Raw genomic sequence first — 6,619 nt, 5'->3', positions numbered from 1 at the left:
ACAAGTATACAAGGCACAATGTGGGTGTTCGAGCATGCAAGCAAGCATGTGACTTTATGCAATCATGCAACTCCAATCATGCAACAACACACAAATATGCAACAGCATACAAGGTGGGCATACAACAACATGCAAAGCGGTGGGCTTAAACTATCATGGGTAGCTTGCAAGCTTGCTAAAATCAGTGGCCAATACTATGGAAGTGAGGTCCAACACACACACACGCATGCATGCAAATATGGTCCAACACTTAAGCATATGAAGACAACTTGTAAGCACAAAAACATGGACTAATGACATGCAACATAAGCTCTGAAAATCATGTTAAAATGGTGCCAAACCAAGCCAACAAGACAAGCATATGCATGCAATTGGAGGTCCAAAACTCAAGGCAAGCTAAGGAGGTATTGAACTACCCTTAGCAAAACCAAACATGGCATGAATTAAATGACCAAAAACAGAGTTTTAGCATATTAAAACAAAGCCTAAAGACCACTTAGATGGCATCTAAATGACTTAAATTCAAAGGCATGCACAATGACCAAACATGAAGCATAAGGCACAACCTCATAAGGCATCAAAGAGGCATCAAAGGTAAGCATGCAAGCATGTCATGAGGACTGAAATGATGCTATAAGTGGTGTCAAACCACTGAAATAAATCAAACAATGCATGCTCAACACTTCACACTTTTAAAGCCTACAAGCTAAACAATGTAAAGGGGCTATGCAATGCATGCCATGGTCGACCAAAACAACTAAAGGCAGACCTTAAGCATGGAAAAACAAGTACAAAAGCTTCACAAAGCAGGGCCTAAAACATGCTTGAACAAGGGTCAAAGCCTAGATGCATGTTAAGGCTAAATGATGACATTACAAGACATGTATGCAAAGCATGCAAGGTGTGTCCAAACCAACTAAAAATAGAGGCATATTATGACATAATAAGCATGAAAATCAGCTAAGGCATGGACGACACACACTTAGACTAGATGCTCCCTCAAGAGGCAAAAAGGGGCCCTTTTCAAGGACAACAAGGGGAGGGGGTGGCCCTCTCCTTCCTAGGACCTCAAGGCACCATCCTCATCACTGAAATCCCTCAAGATTTCAGTGGTGAGGAGGCCCAAACGCAATGGTCCCGGAGCTCAACCAAAATGGCACAAAACAAAGGCCAAACAAGCCTTAAGAGGGGTCAAACGACCCCAAAGCTTGAAACACCCTTAAGAAACTATTTAAAGCAAGTAAAAACACAACTTTTATATGTTATACACTAAGCTCAAAAATAGATGCAAGATAGGTAAATAAGCTATGCAAAAATGGGGGGAAAGGGGACAAAAGTCTTACCCTTGTAGACCTCCTTCAAAAATGGTGGACTAGCTGGTTCTTTGAGCTCAAAACCAGCTCCAAGACTTCAAAACAACCCTCAAGGGCCTCAGCTCCAAGAGAAGGTGTGATGGTGAGTGTTTGTGTGTAGAACTAAGGCTAAATACACACACAAAACATAAAAGGAAGAGAGATATAGATATAGGATAGATACAAATCCTAACCTAAAACCAGAGCTCTCTAACAATGTTCTCTAAGTTGTCTAACCCTTCAAAGAGGGAGAGGAGGCCTCCTCTTATAGAGCTTCAATCTTGTAAGCTTACAAGACAAGCTAGCTAAGGGGGAAATCCCTCCATACACGTGTATGGAGGGGAGCCAAGTGCATGCCAGCTGCATGAAAATATCTGCAAAAGCAGATGCACAGTAGTCGGCTGGCCAAAAGTGAAATTGACCAAAAAAAGATAGCCGACCGGCCATCTATAGTGCCGGTCGGCCAAACATTTGGCCAGTGGAAGCAAAACACAGCCGGTGGCCTCAAGCCATGGCCGGTGATGGGTGGGGATGGCTCACAAGCCATTCCCTGCCCCTCCAAGGCAAAACACAAGTGTTTGGTGCAAAACCAGACACAAAACAGTCGAGTCAAGAGGTCCTGAGGCAAGGCGCGTAGCCGACACCTCCAGGAACTCAAGACGAACACAAACAAGGATGATCCCCGGGTGTTCAAGCGGTGACATCCAAGTCTTGAGGACGGTCAAAAATGAGGTGTCTACAGTTGCCTCTCTTTGACAGAACTCGAAAGTCATAACAATGACGGGAGTGAATGTCAAAGCCCAGAGACGACCCATTTTTGACAAGGCCGAAGACTTAGACAAACATGCTGGACAAACAAGATATGCGCCCAAAGGCAGGGCCAAAATGCAAGACAATGCACAAAGCCGAACATAGCTTATGATCATGCAAAGAAAGCTGTAACGAAGCGTAATAATGTAACAGGTTTAAGCTAGCATACATCAAAATACACTACAATGTAGAAAGGATGTAAGAGAATTATGCAACTCTCAAACGTCTCACGCAGAGGATACAATACCTGTCCGGTTCGTCTGGTTGCACCAGCCTCAAATGAACCGTACATACAATATCGTGCCTGAAAAGAAACCAAACTTAACAGGTACAATATCGTTAGCAACATGCATAACATGCAAAATGAATGCAAAATGATATGCAATATATACAAAACTATGTACAATAATACAAAAGAAAATGCAATGCAATTGGATCATGATCCAATCATGAGTGGTTCAAAACCACACAAATGTCAAATAGATTGATGGAGGTAACAAGTCCGTCTACCATAACAAAGGTCACACAAAACTATGAGCGATGTAGACGGACACAAGAACAAGTAATTGGGTGGAATGACACAAGTGAGGAATGATCCGCTAATGAAAGAACATGATCCTAATGCAGGATGCAAAAATTACACTACAATGTAATATGGATGATGGATATGGTGCGCGGGCCAAACCAAATCTTGCCTAGGGAAGGCATGGACACAAACAAACCACGTCTAACATAGAACGGCCATACAGAACTATGAGTGTATAGACGTGAAAAGTATAGGCACATACCAGACCAAGCTCAACAAGGAAAGGCACAAACCCTAGATGGAGCTGATGCAATGAATGCATGTAAGCTACAGTGCAACATCTACAATATGCAATAGAATGGATATAGTGGATTAAGGCCTACGGCCAAACCGTATCTTGCCTAGGAAAGGCATGGACACAAACAAGCCACGTCTAACATAGAACGGTCATACAGAACTATGAGTCTATAGACGTGAAAAGTATGGGCACATACCAGACCAAGCTCAACAAGGAATGGTGCAAACCCTGGATAGAGGTGATGCAATGAATGCATGCAAGCTACAATGCAACATCTACAATATGCAATGGAGTGGATATAGTGGATTAAGGCCTACGGCCAAACCGTATCTTGCCTAGGAAAGGCATGGACACAAACAAGCCACGTCTAACATAGAACGGTCATACAGAACTCTGAGTGTATAGACGTGAAAAGTATGGGCACATACCAGACCAAGCTCAACAAGGAAAGGTGCAAACCCTAGATAGAGGTGATGCAATGAATGCATGCAAGCTACAATGCAACATCTACAATATGCAATGGAATGGATATAATGGATTAAGGCCTACGGCCAAACCGTATCTTGCCTAGGAAAGGCATGGACACAAACAAGCCACGTCTAACATAGAACGGTCATACAGAACTATGAGTGTATAGACATTAAAAGCATGGTCACATACCAGACCAGGCTCAACAAGGAAAGGTGCAAACCCTAGATGGAGGTGATGCAATGAATGCATGCAAGCTACAGTGCAACATCTACAATATGAAATGGAATGGATATAGTGGATTAAGGCCTACGGCCAAACCGTATCTTGCCTAGGAAAGGCATGGACACAAACAAGCCACGTCTAACATAGAACGGTCATACAGAACTATGAGTGTATAGACGTGAAAAGCATGGGCACATACCAGACCAAGCTCAACAAGGAAAGGTGCAAACCCTAGATAGAGGTGATGCAATGAATGCATGCAAGCTACAATGCAACATCTACAATATGCAATGGAATGGATATAGTGGATTAAGGCCTACGGCCAAACCGTATCTTGCCTAGGAAAGGCATGGACACAAACAAGCCACGTCTAACATAGAACGGTCATACAGAACTATGAGTGTATAGGCGTGAAAAGTATGGGCACATACCAGACCAAGCTCAACAAGGAAAGGTGCAAACCCAAGATGGAGGTGATGCAATGAATGCATGCAAGCTACAGTGCAACATCTACAATATGCAATGGAATGGATATAGTGGATTAAGGCCTACGGCCAAACCGTATCTTGCCTAGGAAAGGCATGGACACAAACAAGTCACGTCTAACATAGAATGGTCATACAGAACTATGACTGTATTGACGTGAAAAGTATGGGCACATACCAGACCAAGCTCAACAAGGAAAGGTGCAAACCCTAGATAGAGGTGATGCAATGAATGCATGCAAGCTACAATGCAACATCTACAATATGCAATGGAATGGATATAGTGGATTAAGGCATACGGCCAAACCGTATCTTGCCTAGGAAAGGCATGGACACAAACAAGCCACGTCTAACGTAGAACGGTCATACAGAACTATGAGTGTATAGACGTGAAAAGTATGGGCACACACCAGACCAAGCTCAACAACGAAAGGTACAAACCCTAGATGGAGGTGACGCAATGAATGCATGCAAGCTACAATGCAATATATACAATATGCAATGGAATATATTACAATGAAATGCATGACATATGCATGTTGATTTTTTTTGTTTTTTTTGGTTTTGTTTGAAATGCATGTAAATGTGTGACAACGCACATCTTGTGATATGCATGACAATGCAAATGATCTTGAATGTGTGACCACGTGTGTCGCTCGAAATGCTTATGAACTTGATTGCGCGACGACGCTCATCGCTTAAAATGCATGATAATGCATGTGAACTTGAATATGCGACGTACAATGCAACTTACCAAAAGTCATTCGGGCACGACAAACACCGAAGGACTTGCACCTTCAAAGGATTTATGGTCTCCTAGACCAAGCGTATTTAAGGTCTCGCCAGACCAAGCATATTTAAGGTCTCGCCAGACCGTGGCGAATGCATAACAATGCAAGCATAATGACGTATAACTCAAACACGTGTTTGAAAAACAACGTATGTGGGGCAACTTTCGAATCTTAAAAGAGACAAAAGGATACAAAAAGGATACACCTTGCACATATTCGAGTGCCATGCACAGAAGACACGGTCTGAGGTCAAAACGGAGGCCGGTTGAGCTTTAGAAAGGCACTGTCTTGCACTATCTTGAGAAATAAATACCCCAAACTATACATCTGACCTAAACAAGGTTATAGGAGGCTCACCGGCCATCAGGGGAGGTCATCGGCCATCCACCGGCCATCAAAACATCTCACCGGCCAAATATTTGGCCGACCGGCCAAAAATGTAGCCAACCGGACAAATATTGCTGAATCGGGGCAGTTTTGTCCTTTCGCCTTGGGTCTTTTAAAATAGGGTTTCAAACCCTATTTTCTTACTTCCCTCTAGCCGAAATTTCATCCCTCTCTCTCTAGAGAATTTTTCTCTCTCCCATTCGCCGCTTTCCTCAGTTTTAGGGCCCATTTAGTTGTTTGATTCGCGAAGTTCATCGCGTTTCGAACACTTTTATCCGATCGAAACTTTGTTTCGGTGTAGTTTTTTTGATTTCCGCCTCTTGGGGTTTGTTTCCCCCAAGTTTTTCTTGATTTCATCACGTTTTCCACATTTTGGCTTTTCCGGCCATTTTCCACCCTCTCGGGGTTGACTTTTTGTTGACCTTTCGCATTCTCATCCGGTTTCCACCTTCCCAGTCATTTTCACACCACCTTTGACATGGCGGATGATATTCTATGGGGCGGGACTCCCCCGGATCACGAGGTGGACCCAGAGGCCGAGCTCCTCCCCTTGAGCGTCCGCCCGTTCGACCCGGCGACCTACAGGCCGGCGGTTCACGTGCTTCCTCCCGACGGACTTTGTCAGTTTCGGAGTTTTGCGAGAGGCGTGCCATCAGAGTTCCTTCTGCGCGAGCTGGAGTCACACCTATCATACGGCGCTTCCGAGGTATATTCTTCCCCGTTTCATTTTCCGCAATGTAGAACACTTAACTGCCATAGTTGATTTTGTTCTTTAACTGCTTAACCCGGATACATCGATACACTGTATGTTGTAGTTGACTGTGAACACACTTGCACTTGATGTCTGTTTGAATCTGAACACATGCACACACGTTGCATTGTCACTGAACCACCCAAACACACTGGCACATCGCGTGTTGTAGTTCACTATAAGCACACCGGCACCCGATGTTTGCTCGAACCTGAAAATGCATACTCACGCTGTATCTATACTGGACCACTTGGAAACACTGACACGTCATATGCCGTAATTTACTTCGAGTACACCGAAACCTGATATCTGTTTGAATCTGAAAACGTGCACGCACGCTATATTTGCATCAATTTTTTACTGTCCTTCAAAACTGTACATTGAATATTGCTTCGCAACTATTTGCTTTTGAACAGGGAGATTCCCATACTGTCCGCAGGTATGGGAATATCGCCGCTAGGGATTGGTACATGGAGTTACCTGACGCAGTTCGCCACATCATGGATCAGGCCGACTTCGGCACATT

The sequence above is a fragment of the Camellia sinensis genome, chromosome 11 (assembly GCF_055761805.1).
Source record: "Camellia sinensis isolate YWXY chromosome 11, ASM5576180v1, whole genome shotgun sequence".
NCBI lineage: Eukaryota > Viridiplantae > Streptophyta > Magnoliopsida > Ericales > Theaceae > Camellia > Camellia sinensis.
The sequence above is the reverse complement of the archived record's forward strand: the minus strand, read 5'-3'. Positions refer to the sequence as shown.